A 25,359-nucleotide genomic window follows, 5' to 3' on the forward strand; every position below is an offset into this window, starting at 1 on the left:
GACCAGCGGGAGGTCATGTCAGCCCTGCCACCCCAGCATGCCTTCTGCTATTGCTATGGATCCTCCTATTTTTGCAGAAGATTAATAGTAATAGTCATACATATCCTAGCAGAAAATGTTGGCCTAGTTCTTACTGAAGTGGTAAACCTGCGTTTGCCCTGTGCAGCTTCAGACTGCAGGTAGGTGCTCATATTTCTGAATTAGCCTCTGTACCAACACAAAACAAAACCCCTATCTACATAGAAAAGTAGCAGAACAGGGAGAAAGGTTCTAGTGTGGCCATATTCCTGACATGCTATTTTTCTATGTGCAAGGATTTTTTTCAATGGTATTTAGTTATGTGATTTTCCCCACCTGAAGTCTGAAGTGGTACAGCACATTATGCCATCTAATATTTACATGTACTGATTAATACCTTCCCAGCTGTTATTTGAAATCTGGATAATAACGAAAGGAACTCTCTCTCTCTCTCTCTCTCTCTCTCTCTCTCTCTCTCTCTCTGTGTGTGTGTGTAAAACAGGAAAAGGAAATAACAGGAAAGCTGATTAGCTAAGAGAGATTAGCTAAGGCCCATATGGCTGTAGAAAGGAGTAAATATATGAAGTGCAAAATGACTAAGAAAAGTGGAATTTATCTAGGTTAACATGAGGTGGAAGATAAAACCTCAACAGAATAACTAACACTGAATCAAAGGAGAAGGTGGAATGGGGGGATCCTTAATGGGAAAATGGATTAAACTGTGGCATAATCTCCCCAAGGAAAGTGAAGGGAAGTTCACCACTCGGCATATCTAAAATTAACCTCAGGAAAGTAGTGGAGAACATAGGAAACAGCTCTATAGTGGAAGAAGGAATGGGTGAGATGATGTGGTTTGCCACGGAAACTATTTCCATGGAAATCAACTTTGTAGGCCTTGGTGGTATTCAGTCAGAATAACCATTCCTGTTGATGTTGATGAATTACAGTTCATTAAAGTTCAGTGCTATCACTTGTGGATTAAATCTGGACAAAGTTTTTTTTTTAAAAAAAATCACACTATTATATATTTATTTGCTTGGTTGTTTATTTGATTTTAAACCACCCTTCATCAGTTAAAATCCCAGCATGGTTTCCAAATTAAGTTAAAACCATACATTCAATAAAAACCATTTAAAATCTTAATCATGGCTTTAAAACAATATTCAAAGTACAGAAGAAGGGAAAACCAGGGCTGTAGAAAGTGGAGTCCCCTAAGGATCGGTATTGGGACCTGATTTATTTTTTAAAAAAATGTTCATAAATGATCTAGAGTTGGGGTGAGCTGTGAGGTGGTCAAATTTGCTGATGATATTACACTGTTAAAACCAAAAGGGATTTTGAAGAGCTCAGAAAGGACCTCTCTAAACTGAATGAACGGGCTGTAAAATGGCAAATGCAATTCAATGTAAAAAAGTGTAAGGTTATGCATATTGGAGCAAAAAATCCTAATTTCACATGTACGCTCATGGGTCTGAACTGACGATGACTGACCAGGAATGAGATCTTGTGGTTGCAGTAGATAGCTCAATTAAGATGTCGACCCAGTGTACGGCAGCTATGAAAAAGGCAAATTCCAAAAGTGGACAATAATACCATAGGCAGTCCAATCGTTTGACCTTGTATAAAACAAGGGGAAGGAGAGATTGCATAGAGGTTGTTCCTTTGTGTGAACCAGTCTTTAGACATTTTATTATTATAAAAATAGGGCAGTTATTATCTTAACGGCATTAAGGTTTTATTGAGGTTTAGCAGCTGTATTGGAGCTGCTGGATTATATTTTAGTTAATCCACAGTGAATGGTTTTTTTATTTCATCAGCTGATATTTATTTAACATATAATATGTGTGTTAGTGAATCTATTAAATGCATATGTGGAGGCCTTAATGTGAAGCATTACCCTCCCAAATAAAAAAATAGAAAACAGGATGACGGTTGAATTCATGCAATCCTGTTTAAACACTGTGGGAGCCAAGCTTGCTCCAACGCCAAAGTAAACTGTCATATAAACTTCATGCCAGATGTCCACACAGGGTAGGCTAAAATTCCAAAGAAAATAAAGTTTGAGGGAAGCGTTTAGGTTGCTCCATCCACAGCACAACTTGTATATGAAGACTTTGATTCCATGTAGGAACAAAACCCTCTTCCCCACGGATTACACTTGAAGTATGTTTGTTGAACAATTCTTCCCCTCCATTGGGCTCCTGGGCCAATGGAATGTGGATCTTGCAGAAGACGCTTAGGAAATAAGCATTTCAACTTTCCCTTGAAACTGACGGCTAAATTCCGTGAGCAAATAGAGATTTCCTTTGTTCCTAGGGTGCCCTCAAGTGACAGGATCCAGAATTGACCTGAACTAGAAGAATGTTTCTCAAACAGTGGGCTGGGAGGAGGGATGGAAGGATCTGCCAATTTTGGTTCTCTGTTTCTGATTTTTCCAATCTTAAATTCAGTTCTGCAGTAATTTGCAGATTATTTTTTTAAAGAAAATCTTCGTGAAAATTCTTCAGCATTTTAGTGCAAATTTCTCCTAAATAAACATATTTTTTGTATGTAGTTTTGACTGATGTACATTTTTTTTGCAAACAATTTCTCCTAATATAATGCATTTTGTATGTAATTTTCACTAATTCATTCATTTTTATGGACACTTTCCCCTAATATATGCATTTTTGTAAACATTGGCTGAAGAACTGCATCACAAAGTTTGGATGAGAGCAAATTTCAAAGGATGGCTGTGTTTCAGTTCTCATATTGTTTTGGACAGTGCAAATTTGATCAATTCAGCTTGAACTGTGAAGTGAATTGAATTTCTCCCCTATCCCTTGCTGGGACCCATCAGTGAGCCTTGTGCCACCTTCAGCTCATCTGATCCATCGACTAAGGCTACAAACCCGAAGGGCCCTAGGAACGTGTGTAGACACTGCTAGGCCGGTGGGACAGAACTTACGCCCCAAGGGAGCCCATGGAAGATGCTGCCCATGGTGGTGAGGAAGGGACTTGTCATGGGCAGTCCTGGATTTGCAGGATCCAAAGCTCCCTTGTTCCATGGACAGGCCCCTAGTTAGCCCCAAAGACCCCCAGCTGGTATCTGTGGGAGGGAAAATTTCAAGAAGAAGGTGAAGAAAAGAGATTCAATTTCAGCCTTGGCTGCAGAAAACCAGCAGAGGACAGGAAGGTGCGACAGCTCCACCATGAATTCTTCACCACCACCATAGGATTGCTCTAGCAAAAATGATACAATGACTTGGCTAAAGCTGGGGGGGAGGACCACAGGAGTTGAATTGCCCATTCAAGGCCTTGGCAGAAGTCCTCCAGCAGGGCAGAAATGAGAGCAGAGGGGATGCGCTCTTAACACCTGTCTGTTCTTTTCTGCTGCTTCTTTTTTTAAGTAACACATGGGAACAAGCCTTCCCTAGGTCGTCCCCTGGCTTCTTTCCCCCCAGCTGCCCCTGGCAACTCTCCTTTTGGCCCTGACTCAGCACTGAACCAGACAAGAGCTTCACAGGGAAAGTGGCCTTTGCACCACTACACCCAGCACATCTTTTTAAGTCTACGCCGAAACATGCCACACGCGAGTGTGTGAAACGAGTGCTTGCAGCCACACATGTGTTATATAGGGTCCGGTCCTCAATGACCAGTGATGGGCTGCAGCTGTTTAGTGTTCAGGGAACTTGCGCAGAAGAGTCCGTTCAATCTATGGCAGAGATGCCGACTCTCAGGCCTGGGGGCCACATGCAGCCCTCCAGGCCTCTCTCTCTGACCCTCAGGACTCTCCCCAGGGAGGGTTACCATCATTTTGTCATTTCAAAAAGAGTACATTTGGCTTCGATAAGTGAAAAGTAAGAGTATGCTGTTGCACCATCTCAAAAAGAGTACATGTACTCTTAAAGGAGTACGGTTGGTAACCCTGTCTCCACTCCACGTCCCGAGCCACACCAGCCCTACTTCACACCCTCAAGTGTTTTTGCCTGGCTGGGATGTGACTTTGAATTTTGCTGGTGCTTCTTACTTGCCTAGATGGAGGATAGAGAAAGGAAGTGCAAGAGTGAAGAAGCTCACCTATGGTTCAAAAGATCCATTGCTCTGCCCACTTTAGCCTCTAGCCCTGCCCCCCCCGGAAGGTTGCCTAGAAATGAATGTGGCCCTCAGGCTGTAAAAGATTTCCCACCACTGATCTATGGCTTAGAAGACAAGGTTTTCTTTTCATAGATCCCGGAGTGTGCTACTCATTTAATGAACTGGTTTCCCAGTGTATTTTAAGTAACAGCCTCATACCTTGGAAGGAGCTTTTTCCTTGGAAAGGAAAGGCACGTCATTTCATCTGATCCTAGCTCTGTTCCTTCTACTTTATTTTGTCTGCCTGGTTTAATTACTTCTGGTAGAATTACTTGCCTTTGGCAATTAAAAAAACACAAAACCTTCCCACACATCATGACGGGAATCCCACACTCTTTTACAGTAAGTAAAGATTTTTAGTTTGATACGGATGAACTAGCCAAACTATCATTGTCTGAGAGGGAAAGATTAAGTACTCCAAATCCTGGAGCCATCGACATTGTCCCATTACAATGTTCCTCTCCAAGGAGTCTCCAACCCAGCACAGGCAGGCAGGCAGGTGTCGGGGGCAATAGAATTCTTGGGGCTCTGGGCTAAGTGGGGAAACACCTGCTAGACCAGCCTTTCCCAACCGGTGTGCCTCCAGATGTTGTTGGACCACAATTCCCATCTTTCCTGACCATTGGCAATGCTGGCTGAGGCTGATGGGAGTTGTGGTCCAAAAACATCTGGAAGCACACTGGTTGGGAAAGGCTGTGCTAGACAGTGGAGGCTGTTCCATTAGGGTGAATGGGGCACAGCCCCACCAACCATAGTCTCCCTTCAGCCACCCCCGCACCTGCCAGCCGCCTTTATTTTACAACAGCACAGGGGGCGAAACTGCCTGTGAGCTTCCTCCTCGCTAGTCCCTATGCAACTCTGTGGGGAGGAAGATGGGGACAAAACTAGAATTAGGCATCTGTGCCTGTCATCGGCTCCAGATGTATCTAGTCCTTGGGCTCCTTGCCTTCTGCCCTACCAGTCCCAATGGGCACCATCAACCACTGCTGCAACACCTGGCCCTTTTAGCTGGAGATGTCACAGACTGAACCTGGGTCTTCTGCATGCATGGCATGTGGTCTGTGTACCACCTCGCTAGGGCTGTCCCCCAAGGAATTCCAAACCCAGAGAGTCACTCCTGAAATCGTCTGTTTGTGCACTGGAGGCAACTTCCACCATTATTTATTATTTATTTATTTAGTATATTTGTATGCCACTTTTCATCACCGGGTGACCTTAAAGCGGCTTCCATAGCAAGAACAACATAACAAAAACAATTCAGAACATAGTAATAATAAGTATCAATAAATAACACCACAAAATATCACAAAACAGGCTCAAAATGAATCTAGTCTGCAAAATCTAGAGAAAACAAATATGTATATATAAACATCATCTCCAACCCTTGGCCATGCTGGCTGGGGCTGATGGGAAGTGGAGTCCAACAGCATCTGGCAGGCCAGAAGTTGTGCAACCCTGCTGTACCAACATTGTTCACATGCTGTCTGAAGCCGTCAGGTGAAGAACTGGGATCTTTTTACTCTGTATGTCGCTGTTTCATGGGCTCAGCCACAAGAGCAGGCAGATTTTCTGGTGGGAACAAAACCACCCACCCTCCTACCCTCCCTTCAGGTGACACCAAGGATACAGTTAAGGGAACTCAAGCCACATGGCTCCAGCTCCCTCCCTCATTGCATACAACAGGATAGGGAGGTAGGGATAAATTTGCTCAGGGAAGCAAGCAATGCATCTTGCAAGTTAAATATCATATGTTGGCTGTAAGCAGGAAGCCACCATTTTCCCCATTAGAACATACAACTGTTCTTTTCAAATGTAAATTTTATTGAATTTGAAGCATAAATGATCATGAACGTCAACAAACCCCACCCCCACAGATTATAGCATTTCATGTCTAAGTGAAAGCAATTCCATATATTATTTATTTATTTATTATATGTATATCCCGCCCTTCCTCCCAGTAGGAGCCCAGGGCGGCAAAAAAAAAGCACTGAAAACACTCTTCGCTGGCATGATGTAACTGTGGCAATGTGGGATTACAGCATAAACAGCAGCGAGTTGATGGCTTGCAGCTTGAGAGGAGTTTACATCATGATGCTATTTTCTTAGACTGAAAAGAAAGACAGACATGTTTCTTCAACCCTGCTTAGCTTAATGTGATTCAATGATATTGTGGTTGTACTGACTTGAGATGGGTGGCATTTTCTGTGCAGACGAAGACACACATGCAAACACACCCTATCAGCTTCAGTCAACACTGGGACTGCCCTGCTCTGTACATCCTCTTCCTGTTCCCTTGCAAATCTTCCTCCTGTTTGGGAAGTGAAGGTCCAAGAACCTCTCCATATGGTTATCATTGGGTATTGGGGGAAGCAGATGGCCAGGATTCCGACTCACATTTTCCTCTGGACCACACTCTGTCTACCCATTGTTTATTGAGGGGGAAGTCCTGGAAAATAGAATTGCCGGCTCAAGGAACGTAGCATTTAAACACTTAGAATGGAAATGACTCTTCCTAATCAAGTTCTGTTGAGCGCATGAGACGGCTTTGGCAGAGGCTGCTCCTAAGCTAGGAACATGGAAGGGAGACAAATGGCAGCCCAGTTCTTTCAGGATATTTGGTCCCCTCTGTTACTTGTAGCCCACTGTCTTGTGGCCGGTCCTACCCATTAGGCAGCTGAAGTGGCAGATCTCAAAAATTGATAAAGAGTCTTAAGAGGTCATCCAGCCTACTCCGCTGCTTAATCCGGTATCTATAATGCAGGTCTACAGCAGGGATGGGGAACCTTCTTGATTCCATGGGCCTGATCTTTAGCTCCTTCCACCCAGCTCTGACCACCCACCTGCCAAACATCTGACATCATAATGACATCATGAGATTGATGCCTGTCAAAATTGGCCTGTGGGGGTGGCAGTTGGCCCACGGGGGTAGACACAGTTGAAAGGGCTCGCTCAGCCCTGTGTGGAGTGCTTCCCCAGCTGGTTGTTGGGTGTTTGGAAAGTGCTGTACAAAGTGCTTTGCAAACCTGGTGCTCAGTGCTTCCCAAGTGCCAAGCACAGCGCTAGCAAAGTGCTTTGCCCAGTGCTTCAAAGTGCCTGACAATCAGATGGTTGCTGGGCACCTGGGAAGCGCTGCACAAGGGTCCCTTTCAGCCAAGCTCCATTCTTACCTGCCCCACACCTGACTTCAGGTGTATGGTGCCAGGTGTAGGGCAGGTGGCATGGCTTGGCCAAAATGGCCTCACCAGCTAAATGAGAAGGTTTGGTGGGCCAAATTTGGCCTGCAGGCTAGAAGTTGTCCAATCATGCTTTACAGTGTCCCTGACAGATGGCCACCAAATCCTCTCTGCCTACCTCCATGCAAAGGTGACCCTTTATTTTTAAGCTGCTTTTTGCAACTGGAGAGCCAGTGTGGTGTAGTGATTAGAGTGCTGGACTGGGAGATCAGGGTTCAGCTCTCCACTTGGCCATGAAGCTGGCAGGGTGATCTTGGATCAGTCACATTCTCTCAGCCCATCCTACCTCACAGGGTTGTTGTGAGGATAAAATGGAGAGGGAGAGGGAGGAGAACCATGTATGCTGCCTTGAGCTCCTTGGAGGAAAGATAGGATATAAATGTACCAACAAATAAAATAAATTAAACTGAAGAGTACAACAAAAATGCTTTACATAAATAAATATGGCTTGATGATTTAAAAATGCTGTTTTTATTTTATTTGTCTAAGCCCCCTTGCAAAGGCTATGGCCTAAAAGGTAGCCTAAATTTTTGCAAAATAAATGTCAGTTCCCACTGAGGTGGTAAATATTTCTCTAGGTGACTGGAGGTGGGGATGCATATGACTTAATAGTCGTCATCGGGCCTGTAGTTTGTTAAGGGTGCTGGGAACTGTAGCTCTGTAAGGAACCTCCCAACAACTCTGAGCACCCTTAACAAACCACAGTTCTCAGGATTCTTTGGGAGAGGCCATGACTGTTACAATGGGATAAGAATGGTTTTAGTGTAGATATGAACTTACGGAGCTGCCTTATACCTGTTGGGAGGACCATCTCTTCAAGAGCATGAAAGGTTGTCACATAGAGGAAGGCCGGGATCTCTTCTCGATCATCCCAGAGTGCAGGACATGGAATAATGGGCTCAAGTTGCAGGAAGCCAGATTTCGGCTGAACATCAGCAGAAACTTCCTAACCGTTAGAGCCATACGACAATGGAACCAATTACCTAGAGAGGTGGTGGGCTCTCCGACCCTGGAGGCATTCAAGAGGCAGCTGGACAGCCATCTGTCGGGAATGCTTTGATTTGGATTCCTGCACTGCGCAGGGGGTTGGACTTGATGGCCTTATAGGCCCCTTCCAACTCTACTATTCTATGATTCTATGATCTAGCTCAGTATTGTCTACACTGAAGGGCAGCGGCTCTCCGGGGCTTCAGGCAGGGTTCTCGCCCTACCCTACCTGGAGTTGCCAGGAATTGAACTTGGCACCTTCGGCAAGCAAGGCAGATGCTCTACTGCGGAGCTATGGCCCTTCCCCTGAATGGTGTGGATGTGACCTTACTTGGCTCTGCCTGTCCTTGGCTCTGGCTCCACCTGCTGTTGGCCTGCTTGTCTACTGCCCCACCTGTCCCATCGGTCACCAGCCACCACTGGATCCTGGAGAGGAAAAGCGATGTTAATCAACAATGTAGGGATTGCACTTCCATGGCTTGCTGACTGCTCTCTGTGTGCATCCAGATGCACTATGCGCCTTTTCCCCTGAGGCACCGCAGCTGCTTGCACACAAGCCAAGAGAGGCAGACAAATAGCGGCAAGCAGCTGAGGTGGTTTTCAAGCAGAGGCTCTGCCAAACTGTCTGCTGCTGTTCGCACTCAGGAAGGGGGAAAGAGTCCTTTGCCTCTGCTCGTGGTCCTCCAAGTTGTGCTCCACTGAAAACAGGGTCCCTGTTTTTTAAAAAGAAATCCGTAGCTGCTGACCAGGGCAGTAAAGGAAGCTCCCCTCTCCATCTCTTTCTTCCTTTCTCTCGCCCACCCCTCTGCCTCCCTCAGACCATCAAGTGTCCAACGTATCCAAAGTGGAGGCTGCTTTCTGGGGATTTTAACAAACAGAGGACCAAACATCTGGAAGGAGCAGATGGTTTTAATAGCCATGGAGAGTACATTTCAGCACATGCCTGGCAGTGCTCATCTCCTGACAAAGAAGCGGAACAAAAATTCCCAGACAAAAGCTGCACCTCTGCACCCTTCAGGAGTGGGGGTGGGGAGTGAATGCAATCACAAGGGTGCACCCCCAGACCAATGCTATCTGATGCTTCAAAATGTTCTCTTGTCCTTGTAATAATTTTTCCACTTTCTCCTTACTATATGTGTTTCCTCCCCCTGGAATTATGAGTTTTCCTTCTGTTCTTCTACTTCTTCCTATTCTTCTTCTGACTTTAAACAACAACTGTACACAATTAACCTATAATTTAGTACAATTATGCTCCTCCCAAAACTACATTTGAAGCGGTTTTGCAAAGAAAGTGTGTGTGTGTGTGTGTGTGTGTGTGTGTGTGTGAGTGTGTGTGTGTGTGTGTGTGTGTGTGTGTGTGTGTGTGTGTGTGTGTGAGAGAGAGAGAGAGAGAGAGAGAGAGAATGAATGAATGAATGAATGAATGAATGAATGAATGAATCCGTGAGATGGGATGAGCTGAAGCAGGCAGATTTTGGGTATTGCTAATAGAAACTAGACCCAAATAGAAAAAAATATTTTTCTTATTGGTTTAAACTGGATTGGGGATCCTTTGGCCCTCCAGATGTCATTGAACTACATCCCGCATCTCCCATTGACCCCAGCCAGCATGGCCCATAGCCAAGGCTGATGGGAGTTGCAGCCCAATAACATCTGGAGGGCCAAAAGTCCCCCACTCCTGGTTTAGGGATAGGATTCTTGCTTAGGGCACACCTGGACAAGACAGAGGGAGACCCATTCCAAACACCTTAGAGCAGACACTTCCTGGAAGGGTGCTTTCATCTTGGCTTCTGCTTGGCCAGGAGGGAAGCAGGCTTCTCGGCTTCGTGGATGTGCCACAGAGCCCCTTGCAATGGCATACTATATTCTGGGGCATGATTCCCATTCAGTCCCAAACCAGTCAGAATGGAAGCGCTGCCAAACTCCATGCAATATGATGGCAAAGGGATGGCTTCAGCCATCTCTTACTTTGCACTCCGTGCGTGCCGCTGTCCCTTACCATCAGTGCCTCTAATTGAGACATTTATGAGAGCTCTCCCAGGTCAACTGGGTTGGGTACCCCCAAAAGTTAGAGTCATTCCTGGCACAATTACATGTGGATTTAAGACCACTTTAGTGTCATTGATGCCACTGATGTCCCTTTTGTTCAAATCTTCCTTGTGAGAAGGTAAGTTTGGACAGGAGTCAGGCTAGGTGAATCTGTCAATTTCAGACTGTGTCCTTTTAAAATTTTCCAGTTCAGCATTCCGCGTTTCCATATGAGTTTTTTTCCCCTTCATCAGCATTTTAGTGTGAATTTCTCCTAATATATATAAAAAAATTTGCAAAGCAATTTCCCCCAGTAGAATGCACTGTTGTATATTATTTTCATTAATATATGCATTTTCATGCACACTTAACACTAGTATGTGTATTTTTGTGCTCATTACTTGGCTGGAGAACTACAAAGCCAAATATGGAAAAATGTGAACGTTGAAGGATGGCTGTGTTTCGGTCCACGTGTTGTTTCAGAGAGTGTGAATTAAGTAGATTAAGTGCAAACTGAATCAAATTACGCCCCCAGTTCCTAGACAGGAGAGAGGGTTGATGCTGGAGACTGCCATAACTGTCCTGGCAAAGTTGCCAATTATTTCCTTTGTTAGGGAAATTACATGTCAGTGATCCACAACAACTAGAACATAGTTGGAAACTTCTCTGGAGAGCCATTTTGGCAAAAGGGCGTACCTTTCTCTTCCCCGCCTCCCTCCAGTCCTGGCTGGGAATCATGTAATCTAGGTGTCTGCAAAGGAAACAAAGGACAGACTGCAGTTAGATGGAGACTGAAGAATCCTCCAGGCGACCTGTTTATTCGGCATTCATCCTGATTTGCTTGCACAAGGCTAACACAGACTTTAGATGAAGTCCAATCTTTACTGAGCAGTTGTTCTGATTTGTTTGTGGGGAGGTTATACGCCAATGAGCATGCATCCTGAATTCATCCTGACTTGTTTACACAGTGATTATGCATCTTCGTGTTAATAATTTGTTCATCCACATACTTTTCAGTCTATTTCCCCATCACTTTCCCAACCAGAAAAGTGGGTTTGTTGTGCCAGGCTGACAGAGTGCTTTAATCCACTTTAATTGCTCAAATCTACATTTCTGGAGGCAACATTTTCTGCATTTCTACATTTTCTGGAGGCAGCCCCAGAAAGGCATGTCTGTCTCCCCAGAGATCTGAGCAGTGGACTTTGGCTGTCTGTTGGTGTTTAAGCTGAGGTGGGGAATCTGGTGCCCTCCAGATATTGCTGGAGTCCAGCTCCCAAACAGGGCTAGCATTATGGGTGGAATGGGTGGGCGGGCATCTGCTGAGAGCCCACACCCCAGCAGGGAGTCCTCTGGACTTGCTTTTTCTTGTCACCCTTACAACCTGCTCATTCACCCGTGTCTCACTCTGGCCCGGGCAATGGTGGTGAAGCTGAGAAACAGTAGATGTCACTGCCTGCTTACTCAATGGTTCTGTGCTGGGCAACCAAGTAGGTGGTAATGAGAGTGAGGGGGTGGACTCACTAAGGGTGGGGGACCAATGGAGGACATCTTGCCAAAAGTGTCTCCAAAACCTGGTGCTGGCACTGCTCCCATCAGTCCCAAACAGCATGGTCAAGGATGACATGATTTGTAATTCAGCAACGTCTAGATGGCTACAGGTTTTCCAGCTAAAGGTTTAAGCAGCTTCTCCACCTATGCACAACCTGTGTTATCTGTAAAGTAACACACGTGTTACAAAGCACCCATAATAGTCCAGCGATCTCCTTCTAAGTGGAACCAAACCTGGGTAAAGTGGGAACGTCTCACTGCTCAAAGGAGTGGGATAAGCATAACATTATCAGTCATAGCAATGTTTGCACTTCTTTGAAGTATAAGCTTTCATATGAGACAGCCTAGAAGAGGAGGGCTCAACGAGATCAAAAAGTGACAGCAGGGCCAGCTCTGCCATTGGGCAGAGTGAGGCAGCTGCAACAGGCAGCAGATGCTGAGTGGTGGTGGGGTGGTGGTGGTTAGTTGTTTATATATTTATTTATTTAATTTGTATCCCACCCTTCCTCCCAGCAGGAGCCCAGGGTGGCAAACAAAGCACTAAAACACTTTAAAACATCATAAAAACAGATCTTAAAATACATTAAAACAGCATTGAAAACATTTTTTTTAAAAAAAACCTTAAAAAAGGGTTAAAAACATTATTAAAAAACTTATTAAACAGTTCTGACACAGAGGCAGACTGGGATAGGTCTCAACTTAAAAGACTTGCTGAAAGAGGAAAGTCTTCAAAAGGAGCCGAAAAGATAGCAGAGATGGCGCCTGCCTAATATTCAAAGAGAGGGAATTCTGTTGAAAAACAGAGGGTGGTATTCAATGCTAGTCCTACTCAGAGTAGACCCATTGGTGTTTACAGACATGACTAACTTTGGTTCATAAATTTCAATGGATCTACTCTAAATAGGACTTACTCAGAATGCAATTCATAGCTCTGTGTGCTACACAGTCTGTCGTGCACCCTCTAAGTTAGCTTGCTGTCCTCAGGTGCGGTGGAGGATGCTGTTCCATCATTGGTGCTGAAGCAAGATTCAGATGTCATTCTGATAAGTTCCTGTATGTGGAATGGTGGCAGGGGTGGGGGTGGGATTTTGTCCTTTTGCCTTAAGCAGCAAAATATCTTGGGTCACCCTGGCTGGTAGAGTGTAGCAGCCCTAAATCTGATGGAGGCAATGTGGTGGTTATAGGAACCCTATGTACTCTTCTGGCCAGTGAAACAAAAAAAGGCTGCAATGCCTTTGCTAACATTTCACCACAGATCTATGGGGTCATTGTGTATCTCTGTGACATGTCAAAGCTTTTGGAATGATGTACATCCTGCCCCAGTCCCCCCACCCCGGTCTGGAATGGGTTGCAGGATTGCCCAGTCTGCATAGCATCTCTTGCTGAAGTTTCTCATGGCCAGGTGTAAATCTTCTTGCTCTGGCCCAGAGCCACAAGGCCTTCATGTTTGGAAGAGCTTTCCCCTACTACCACTACCAGACACTGCCTTCCAGGATTTCGCTTTAAATCTTCGCCTGCATTTGATTAACCCGCCCCAGCTGTTTTTCCACTTGGACACAATCGTAAATCTAGAAGCTTGTGTGAGAGAGTGTCTGTGTCTGAGAATGTATGCAAGTCTGAAAGACTGGGTGGCTGCATGTGATGTGTGTATGCGTGCGCGTGTGCGCAAAAATTCAGTCTCACCAGTGTCAAGAACTCTTCCCCTTTCCCCATTCCTTTTGCATCTACCACCTACTGATTTTATGGCCATACAAGGTGAAATGGATGATGATGATGATGATTATATCCCACTGTTCCTCCCAAAGGAGTCCAGGGCAGCAAACAACAAGTGATAAAACAATAACATCTTAAAAAAATTCCAGTACAGATGCAGACTGAGAAAGATCTCTACTTGTTGGAAGAGAAAGGTTTTCAGTAGCTGCCAAAAGACTACAGAAATGGTGCCTGTCTGATATTTAATGGCTGCCAATTCCAAAGTGTTGCCACAACTCTAAAGGTCCACTTCCTATGTTGTGCAGAATGGACCTCCTGATGAGATGGTATCTGCAAAGGGCCCTTACCTGCAGAGCACAGTGTTTGGTTGGATATATAAGAGGTGAGACGGTCTTTCAGGTACCCAGATCCAAAGTTGTACAAGGCTTGACACACCAAAACCAGCACTTTGGACTTAGCCTTGTTGCTAATTGGAAGCCAGTGGGGAAAAAGCTCCTGTTGATACCAAGGCAAGGGTTAAAATGCCCTACTCACTTGCTGTGGTCTTGATGAAAATTACACACTCACACACACCACTTGCCAGTAATTAGGGGGGAAATCCAAGGTGGTTCCAAATGACATATTTGTGTTTTTGCCCTAAGTCATACAATCATAGTTAAAAGGGACCTCAAAGATCATCTAGTCCAGGGATGGGAAACCTTTTTCAGCCACAAACCACATTCCTTTCTGGACAATCTTCCAGGGGTTCCATCGTCATCATCAAAGTAAATTTATGTCCCTCTCTTCCTCCCGAAGGAGACCTGGGCAGCAAACATAAAACAAAACAATTTAACGGCAACAAAAAGAAAAGCATTCTGAGAACAGTTAATAAAAATTCTAAACAGGTACAGTTTAAAAACACCTTTCCATCCAGTGGTGGGCGGGGCCAGAGGCAAAAGTGGGAGGAGCAACAAATGTGACTTTGACCTTTGTACATAGGCTACTTTCTGCACACACTCACATGTCCCTATCTATCCTTCATCCAGGCAAGGACACAAGGAGGGTGCAAAGCCAGTGAGAGGTGCAGCCTGGAGAAAGGGGGCACAGCTGGGGAGGGGACATGGCCTGGGGACTGTTCCGAGGGCCAGATAGAAAGGCTTGGGAGCTGCATTTGGCCCCTAGGTCTGAGGTTCCCATTCCCAGATCTATTTCAACCCACTACTGTGGCAGGATCTCTGTTGCTACAGCATCCTTATTTATTTATTTGATTTATATCCCGCTCTTTGTCCCAGTAGCAGCCCAGGTGGCAAACAAAAGCACTAAAAACATTCTAAAACATCATAAAAGCAGATTTTAAAATATATTAAACCAAAACATGTTTAAAAAATCTTTAAAAAAAGTTTTAAAAAAATCTTTTTAACAAGTTTAATTAACAAGTGTGTGTGTGTGTGTTCCACAGGCTGTATATTTCCCAGGCTGAATCTTCCCTACTGCAAATAGCTGAGATAAGAAGAGGGAAATGGTTGGATGATAGTGCTATTACCTTATGAATTTTGAGAGAGAGAGGGAGGGAGAGAGGGAGAGAGGGAGAATTAAGAAGTGTTATTCAAAGACTATAAAAGGCAAAAGTTTGGATGAAGGTGATGCAGAAGGTTTGCCAAGTTATTGGAAGGGTGTGTGTGTGTGTGTGTGTGTGTGGAATCGAAAGCATTCTGTGGCCAGAACTTGGCACATGAATTTGCACTTGCATAAATCAGCCACTTGAGTCTGATGGTTGTTCTTGCTGAAAAGCTTTCAAACTCTTTGGCTAGATGAGCAGGGGATATGCTTTATATGCACTCACAGAATAGTAAACTGTTATTAAAAGTTGGGGAGGAGGGAGAAAGGGAGGGGAAATAACTTCAGTATGATTTACGTGTGGCTTTGCCTGCTTTGCTGTTGCAGAACAGAACAAACTCACCCATGCCCAGGGCACAGAGCTGGCTGAAGATCTACAACCAGAAGTCCGTAAAAGAGCATTTAAAAAAAAAAAAACACTGCAAAAAAGCACTGTTTTTTGTTTTGTTTTTGAAACTCTGGATTAGGAATAGGGGAGAAATTTGATCCAGTTTGCATTTAAAGGAGAATTTACCTAATCTGCCCTTTCCAAAACAATATGCAAATCACAACTCAGCCCTGTTTTGAAATATGCACGTCTTTTAATTTTGCAATGTCAAATACACCAGCCAAGTAACGTGTACAAAAATGCATATAGCAGGGTAAAGGATGCATATATAAATGCATATATTAGTGAAAACAATATGCAAAACTGCATTATATTTGAAAAATTGCTAGCAAAAATGTGCATTTTAGGCAAAATTGCATACAGAAATGTGTATATTAGGAGAAATTTGCACTAAAATGCTGAAGGATTTTCATGAGGACTTTAAAACAGAAGTGCAAGCTGGTATGGAAATGTGGAAAACTGAATTTAATTTGGAAAAACGAGAATGAGACACACTGAGATTGACAGATTTGTCAATCTCTAATCTGGACAGAAGGCAACTGTTTAGATCAGACTTCACCAATCTGGTGCCCTCCAGATGTTTTGGACGGCAACTCCCATCAACCCCAGTCAGTGCTAAAACATCTGGAAGGCACCAGGTTGGCAAAAGGAGTTCAGATGTAGAAGTCCAAAGTGTGGTCAGGTTGGGCATTTCCTGTCTCCAGGACTGATGGGGGGAGGGCACCCCAAAAGTGCTGCCATTCTCACCTTGAATGGATTACCCATAATGTCTGAGGCTGAAAAAGAATTCCTAGGTTGCACACCATACCTCTTCCAGCACAAAGGAGCCTACTGAGGTCATGTCCCCTTTTATTTTATGGATGCAAAAAGGGACAGTCCCATCTTTGTGCAACCCAGAATCTCTAACAGAATCTCACTCACCCACCCTTTCTCTCCGTCTGCTATATTTGTAATATATTCTGCACTACCTTATCGTGCACAGGCCTCTAAAACACGACATGTTTAGTTTCCTTTTAAAAATCACCACCCCAAACCAGCACATTCAGTCCTCCACCTTCCTGCATCAATTTGCAGTTTGAAAAAAGGCCTCATGAAAATTCATCAGCATTTTAGAGCAAATTTCTCCTAATATACATATTTTTATATGCAGGTTTGCCCAACACACACATTTTTGCAAGCAATTTCCCCCAACATAATACATTTTTGTTTGTTATTTTCATGAATATCTGCATTTTAATGCACACATTTCCCTTTTACTATATATGCATTTTTGTACACATTATTAGGTGGGAGAACTGCATCACATAATTTGGAGAAGTGTTAATTTTGAAGGACAGCTTCGGTTCATGTTTTGTTGCAGGAAGTGTGAATTGCATAGTTCTGCATTAAAAGGCAATCTGAACTGAGTTTCTTCCCCATCTTCCCTACTCTAAATGGATCTGGTTATAGAAAGGCTACAAATGAAACACATTCAATAGGCAGTTATTAGGCAGTAGGAGAGTTTGTCTGCATTTACGCATTACACCAAACCATCATTTAGCATTATGAAGGTGATCTGTAGTAAGCTGCAGTGTAAGCCTTGGGCTCTGCTAAAACATTGACACTGGCTGCCCAGATTCAAGGCTTTTGTGTTGATATACAAAGCCCTGAACAATTTGGCTCCAGGATACCTTATGGGCTACCCAAGCCTTTATATGGCAGCTCGATCACTGAGATAATTTGGAGGAGTTGCTGTTAGTTGTCCCCCACCTAGAGAGGCCTGACTGGCCTCAACTAGAAGTCGGGCGTTTAGCGTTGCCAGTCCCATGCTGTGGAACACTCTTCAAGCAGCAATTGGCTGGCATCCTCACTTTTGACTTTCAGGCATCTCTTGAAGACTCTTTAATGCTGGCTGGCTTCTGCAGGTGTTTTAAATTTTCTTGAGTAGCCAGTGGTTTTAATGATAGTTCTGTACTGTGCATTTAAATATTTTTTAAAAATGTTGCTGTACATCACCCTGATGTTTTGTGAGAGTTTAGAAATACTTTTATAAATATATAAACAAACTTGAAGCTTGCTGTGGCTGGTGCTTGCAATATTAACACTGGGGTAGCTGATGTGGTGGCCATCCAGATGCTGTGGATGACAGCTCTCACCATGGCTGTCCATTGATCATGCTGGCTGAGGCTGATGGGAGTTGTTTACAATGTCTGGAGGGCATCGCGTTGGCTACCCTTGCACTAGATCATGTGCAGGTGTTGTGTGGAAACTTATGTGAAAGTGTCTTGATGGAGGGCCTCTGAAACCTTGGAGCCAGCACTGGCTTTAGGGACCAATATTCTTCTTTTCCTTAGCCCAAACTAGTTCAGAAGTGGAGAAATCCCAACTCCAGACCACAGCGTTCCTGATTCCAGCAGTGGAGTACATGAGGGAAAAGTGTTGTTGTGAATAGATCCCTAAATGAAGCCTTCTGAGGTTGCCTAAAACATACAGGTTCTCACCATAACCAGTCTCTGTGATAGAAATCACAGGGCCGTGTCAATCTTTTATCAGCACTGTATTCTAGTACATAACCTTTTTTTAAAAAAAGGGTAAAATGCCTCTTTAATTGTACCTTTAAAATATGAACCAATCAATAGGGCCTGGTTTTTATTAGGTATGATTGCAGTTTTGGGGAGGTTATTTTTCCTTGTCGAAATACGTTAATGTTCATTAAAATATATATTTCACTGCAATAAATAAATAAATACCCCAAAGCTCTAATGGAATTGTCAACTTATGGTGAATTTTTGATTGAGTGTACAAAGTGAGAGTGATTTTCAAAAGGTTGTTGGGTCATTATAGGTCAGTTATCTAGAGACGCTGCTGTGATCATTTGAATGTGTCAGGCATATGCAGCCTGGATGCCAGATCTGCAGGCAGCATATCAGTATCACTGGTAACTAATAAGAATAACTGTCCTTGTTTTCTGCTGAAGGTGTGGGGAAATGCTCACCAAGTGGTGAAGCTTGGCAATAATGTCTCCACACTTTCAGCCAAAACAATGACAGTTGTACATATTAAAAATTCAGGGTTGAAGCTTCATAGGAATATAACAAACTCTTCTGGATCCAGCCAAAGGATTAAGCAGATGCACACAATACATTTAAAGCACATCCAACTCACATTTAAAGCACATTCCTTCCCCTAAAGAATCCTGGGAAGTGTAGTTGCCCCCTCACAGTTATAGTTCCCACCACCCTTAACAAATTAGTTCACAGAATTCTGTGGTGTGATTCATGTCCTTCAAATGTGGGTTGAATGTGCTTTAAATGAATAGTGCGGATCTTCCCTAGGTATGATTTTATTTATTTATTATTTATTATTTGATTTAATCTCTCACACCAGGGATTATCCTAAACTTGTTTTCTATTGCACAAGAAGCCAGCACACTGCTTGCTCCCAAACTAATCAAGTAATTTGTCCTATAATATACTATTAGCAGAGTGTCTTTTATGACAGTGCTCTTTTTCTGCTGCCCATGCCAGCCATTTTGTATGGGCACCTACAGTACTTTATCAATATATGAGTACTAACACCTTTTTTTTAACTGAAAAAGCGCTGTCTAGTAGTATAAGGCTATGAAGATTTCAAAGGAACCAGTATTTATCTTCATTTTCTATTTCTTTTTATTTTTTCTAGTCTTTTTTTAGAAACTACTTAGCTCTTTATTAAACCCCATATGCTTAACTGCACAAAAACTTAGTTCACACTGCACAATTTTTTTACACTGCACAAAATGTGCCTAGCTGCCGATTAGAATAAACCTCGTCTCACGCTACTCTCCCTCAATTATGATTGCTACTGAGAAGCATGCGAAGAGCCCCCTGCCATTGTCCCTGGATCAGGCAAAGAGTTTATCTAGTGTACCATCCTGTTTCTAACAACAGCCAATCAGTTGCTACCAGGAACCTCACAAGCAGGACGCAGAGACAGCAGCTCTTCCCTGCTGTTTGTCCCTTCTCTCCCTCTCCACCCCTAACATTGGGTATTTTATTTTATTTTAATTTAACATGCCATTTAATTAAGGAAACCTACATGTTGTTTACATAAAACAATATAACATATACTTCTTTACACTGGCCTTTGACACCTGAATTGTGTGTTTTCAGGACCCACTTGTTTTTAATATTGAATTTTAAACTGTTGTAACCCACCCTGGGACCTGCAGGCAGTGTTGGCTGGTTGCTTCATGTCAGTGAGGCAGTGGAATCCACTCCAGGTTTTAGTCTGAACTTCCAAGGAGCTGTCCAAGGTGATGAGCCACAATGCTGTTTGCGAAAAGACTGTGCCAACATAATAACAAGAAGGATTTTAAGTACAGTATCTGGAAATTCAGTTCAAGCAGAACAATACTTGGACAGGGTTTTTGGAATCCAAAAGTCTTTTGGTGAAATTTTGGCCCTCCAGATGTTGCTGAACTACAACTCCCATCAGCCCCAGAAAACATGGCCAATGACCTAGCATGATGGGACTTGTAGTCCAGCAACATTTGGAGGGCCAAATGTTCCCCACACTTCAGTTAAGGCCATACTGTATTAAACTTTACTCACCTCCAAAGTGGAAACTTAGTACCTCAGGCACTTAAGATTTTTTTGGCGGTAAAGTAATCCCACAAGTGATGCATTGTGCAGACGTACGGGGCTGGGGAAATGCTGTTAGACTGGAAACCATTCAATATTTCTATTTCAGGCCTCTCTTGAACTTCCCACATGACACTGCCACTGTCATGATGAGAGATGAGGCTGAGTTCCTATCATCCAGACTTCATGATGCTTTGATTCTGTATTGGTTAAAATTACAGCATATGCCAGACACAAATATTATTTATTATTTTATTTATATCCCGCCCTTCCTCCCAGTAGGAGCCCAGGGCGGCAAACAAAAGCACTAAAAACACTTTAAAACATCATAAAAACAGACTTTAAAATATATTAAAACAAAACATCTTTAAAACATTTTTTTAAAAAAGCTTTAAAAACAACTTTTTAAAAAAGAAAAGATTTAAAATCTTTTGCATATTAAAAAGCAATTCCAGCACAGACGCAGACTGGGATAAGGTCTCAACCTAGAAGCCTTGTTGAAAGAGGTAGGTCTTCACTAGGCATTGAACAATAACAGAAATGGCACCTGTCTAAGATTTAAGAGGAGGGAATTCCAAAGGGTAGGTGCCACAACACAAAGATATTCCCAAAATGTTATTTGGAACAAATTTCTAATAGATCTGTATGAAGTTGGGCCAACAAATGTGAAACTTTTATCATTGAGTATGGATGGCTTGTTGATGTCCCCATGGCTGCTACCCCGATAGTTGCAGAGTATTAAAAATAAAGTTAAAGAGGGAGACCTTCTGTAAACTAGATGTCATCTCCAAATGATGCACTTTTTAAACCATTTTATTATTCTGTGAAATGTGCTTGTGAAAAGTAGTCTTCTAGATTACTTTTTTGAATCGTAGTTTGATGCAATGAGCATTTACAGCTTTAAGATTCCAAACAATACCCATAGCACATTTAGATGGGAGATATGCGGAATACTTGTAAATTGTTGCTCGTGCATCTGCGATCAGGAAAAAGTGAGAAATGATCTTCATTATATCCTGTATTGCTCTCTGTATAATTCTCCTAGGGATAGAATTCTCAAAGGAATTATTCAGAGAGTTTCTTTCATGAATACTAGGGAGAAAAATTGTTATTTGCTGATGAATAGGGATAAACATACTACATACAAGATTTCTAGGTTTGCTTTAGCAGCCCAACAGATTAGACAAAATGTAATTGTACAACATGGGGCTCAGTGAGCTACGGCCCACTTAAGCAAAAAGTGTACCTTAATACCGCTGATATTTTTGTATCTTTGTGATGGCTAGAGTTGCCAGGTTCAAGGCCTGAGACTGATCCTGTATCTTTAGGAGAAGAGAAAGTCAGCCAAGTGCAGGTGTTCTTGCAACTCTGTAATGGGAAAAACCACAAGGTGGAATTCTCCCTTCCCCCTGCACAACTTTTAAAGACACAGAAGACCTCTTGGTTGCCAGGCCCAGCCTCCAAGAGGTCTTCTGTGTCTTTAAAAATTGTGCAGGGGGAAAGGAGAATTCCACCTTGTGGTTTTTTCCATTACAGTGTTGCAAGAACACCTACACTTGGGTGACTTTCTCTTCTCCTAAAGATACAGGATCAGTCTCAGGCCAGGAACCTGGCAACCCTAGTGATGGCCAATGTTTTTTTGCCAATAAATTTGACCGTCTGAAACGCATACTGCTGGGAAAAGCCCATGTATGGAAAGTGGGCCAGGCTAGCTGGCTTTGTTTGGGAGTTGGGAGCCTGGATTTGATCTTTTAGGCTCCTCTCAAATCTGATTCTGTGAGCAAGTTTGTTGCCACTGTGATTTGCTGGAAAGCTACTTCCTAAACTAGAGACACTAAGGTTGGCAACTGGCTAGAGAAAACAGTCCCAGAGCTCATGTGAGCAGGTGAATCTTTCCATGGCCTGAATATAAGCATTATCACCTGCTACAACTGATGCAGATCTAACCACTGCCTGTTAAAGTGCACAGGGTCCACTTTAAAAGTTGGCAGCTCTACTTAGTTTTTCAATGACTCCACCATCACTTAGTACTTTGCATGTTATGTTCTGGCAGTGAATCAACTGTGCCCTGCCCTGCTAAGTACAACCCAATCTGTACCCCCCTCCTCTCTTTCCCTGACCTGAAGAAACCCTCCTGTAGGCCTATGTTAAGAGCCCTGCCAAGAGCATATAAACCTCCTAAATTACTAACATCTACGTGTCACCTGAAATTAGTGATCAGGTTTTAGCAGTTGGCTTCTTTAATCTACAGCCATGCTCCAGGATATTGGTGGTTAAGCACAATGTGCCATTCTTGAAGAACATGTGCAGTAGCTGTTGATTGACTGACCAACAGGAGGCATATATGATTTCACAAGAGCTAATAAAAAATGGAAAGCTAAGGCTCAGGGAAGGCTGAATAGATTCCTAATCTCTTGGTAGAGGGTAGGGCTATAGAACTGAGTATGAAGGCATTTAGACAGGTGGTCAATGAGCTGTTTTCCTGGATTGAGGAAATTTTTTACTAGGTGTCAGGGGTGTAGTCATTCAGAGTCACGGGGTGGGTGGGTTATAGAACCCTTACTTTTTTGGGAGCAGAGTCCCAGTTAGGTCCCTATGTATGAGCCAGTCAGCATGAAAGGGTAGTGTGTTAGCCACTGAGAAGAGTCCTTGCTTTTTCATGCTGATTGGAGTCAATCCGAATGAAAGGTGTGTCAGCCACTGAGAAGACTCTTCCCAGTAGCTAACACACAGCCTCCCCTTTCATGCTGACTGGCTCCTAGGGACGCCTGTTGTAGTGGAGAGTGGATTCGCAAGAACAGAGAGAGAGAGGGAGATGAGGGAAAGTGGAAAAGGGAGCATGGCTGTGAGGGGACATGATGTAACAATGATGAAGGGACCCTGCAGTTCTGAATTTGCCGCTACGCTACTACCAGGGGTAGAGAAATCTTCATAGAAAGATGTGAAGATGTAAATTTATCAGGAAGCAGTGAGCAGTGAGCCGCCTAGTTTTCTGCTTTCAAGATAGCTTGATGCTCATGTCAGATGGATAGTTCTATTGGGAAGGTGAGAGGTTCATAGACTATTTTCATCCAGTGAGCTACGACAAGGAGAAGCAGCAGCTTCTGATTGTCTTGCCTTCTCCCCTCTGGCCGGCTTGCAGATTTCTCGCAAAGGGTGCAAGCGGATACACAGAGGGCAGAGAGGAGGTGGTGGGTCCACTCAAAGGTGGGTCCCTTTGAGCATATCTTGCCCAAGAGTCCTCCAAAGCCAGTACGGAGTCTTCTCCCCAAGAGAAAGTACTCTTGCTTTCAAAAAGATGAGAAACATCTCTAGCGTTCCAAGTTCGAAAGTTGAGTGGCAAGACATCACAAAATGTGGCACTCACATGGTGGGAGGGAAACATTGTGCTGTTTTGGAGTGATCTACTAGTATTTCGTAGAGAGAATGGCTCAGTCCTAGGGCTAACTCTAACAATGAGAGATGCCACCTGAAGTGTACATGATCCTAGTGTTCAGTTCTACAAAGGGCTGTCTCATGGGAGCAGTAGTATTATCTCCCAAAGTCCCCACCCCGAATGTTTAAGATTCTTATAGTGTATTAAAAAAAAAAATCAGAACTGAAATATATTTATGCCATTAAATCACACCATTGGGCTTCTCAAAAGCAGAACATAACACATGCTTGTGCTTCTCAGCATCCATAGGGATTTTTCACACCCATCCAGCTTCAAGACCTTTTCTTTGACAATCCTTCGAACTAGCATTTTGTTAAGATTTGTGTCAATAGTATCTAGTAGAAGAAAATGTGGTCCTTAAAGACTCATCCTTTAAGACTTAACCAGTTATCCTTAGAGCTTTTTCCCTTGTTTGCTCTTTAACTGTATGAATTTCAAAGCAATCCACTGGTGGTTACGTAACAGTTGTTTATAATTTCCATCCTGTCAGCCCTGAAATGAATCTGTAGCTTGCCAACCTTATGTAAAGGAAAAATTCCCTTAATTGGGGAAGGAGAAGGGGCCTATGCTTGGAAGATGTACTTTAAAAAATACTCTGTTGTCCATTATGCAATGGTGGCTCCCCCACACTTGGATTTTATGTAATACATGGGCTTGTTTACACTTTTACAAGCATACTTTGAATGAATCCTTCAAAAGTGAAAGGTTAGGGTAAGCAGAACATCAAGATGGTTGACATTTTATGGTGTGTGCTTCCTCACCTCCTTTTTTTTGCTGTGGCTATTGGTTTTTCAATCCATATCCTGTGACACCCCCTTTTTATAGAATACCATACTATTTATCACAAGCAGACTTATCTCCATGTCGGAAGTAGCAACATGTAGGTCTGTTATATGCAGAGGATTAAACAAATTTGGGCTGCTTTAGGGTAGATCCATTTTCCCGTTAAAAGTAGTTTGACTCCTAACTCAAACAACCCTGAACAGAACCCGAGCAGTTGTTTGAAAGTGTCTTGGCTAAAGTGATTTTAGTCTCTAGCCCTATGCATTCACTCCCCGCATCCCACTGGCAAACTTAGGCTTGCAAGATGTGTTGATCATAGTGGAACAGCCCTGGGGGTGAAATGCAGCCCTCCAGGTCTGTTTATCTGGTCTTTGCCACTTTCCCCAGCCACGTCCCTCACTGGTCCTTATTTGTAGCCTTGAGTGTTTTTGCCTGGGTGGGATGTGTCCTTGAACTCTGATAATGCCTCTTGCAGTGTCAAAACTAGCCTACCTTACGAAGGTGCATCTTTGCTCCTCCCACTTTTCCTCTGGCCCCACCCACTGCTTGCACACGTGACCGCTGGAAGGTGCCCAGAACGGAATGGAGATCGGGGGGGGGAATTCCATATAGCCTAATGGGACAATCCACGTGGTGAGATTTTACAAAGAACTCTAACCACACTCAGTTCACATAGCCAAGACAAAATTTCTAACATGTTGAGTAAATTTCATTTTGAGTCTTGCCAAATGCATAACAGAATCTCCTTCAAAAAAAAAAAAAAAAAAAGTCCAACACACTTTTGGTAAACTCTCTAGCAACTGCCTCCAGTGGGATCAATCTGGAGTAAGAATGGAAAAAGAATGGGAAGAAGCCCCTCACTCTCCTGGTAGTGAACCATAATTTGAGAAAATGGTAAGCCAAGTGGCACTA

General features: G+C 43.4%; 1 long non-coding RNA gene across 1 annotated transcript; it reads right to left on the reverse strand.

Moving 5' to 3' along the window:
• Positions 1-5,344: 5,344 nt before the first annotated feature.
• On the reverse strand, positions 5,345-20,422 carry LOC133368444 (uncharacterized). Its single transcript, XR_009758642.1, has 6 exons — positions 20,199-20,422; positions 19,803-19,931; positions 13,991-14,443; positions 11,079-11,133; positions 8,686-8,780; positions 5,345-6,241 (listed from the first exon to the last, which is right to left on the reverse strand). It is a non-coding gene; the product is annotated as an uncharacterized LOC133368444 (long non-coding RNA).
• Between the last annotated feature and the right edge of the window lie 4,937 nt (positions 20,423-25,359).

The sequence above is a fragment of the Rhineura floridana genome, chromosome 12 (genome assembly GCF_030035675.1).
Source record: "Rhineura floridana isolate rRhiFlo1 chromosome 12, rRhiFlo1.hap2, whole genome shotgun sequence".
In the NCBI taxonomy this organism is placed as follows: Eukaryota; Metazoa; Chordata; class Lepidosauria; order Squamata; family Rhineuridae; genus Rhineura; species Rhineura floridana.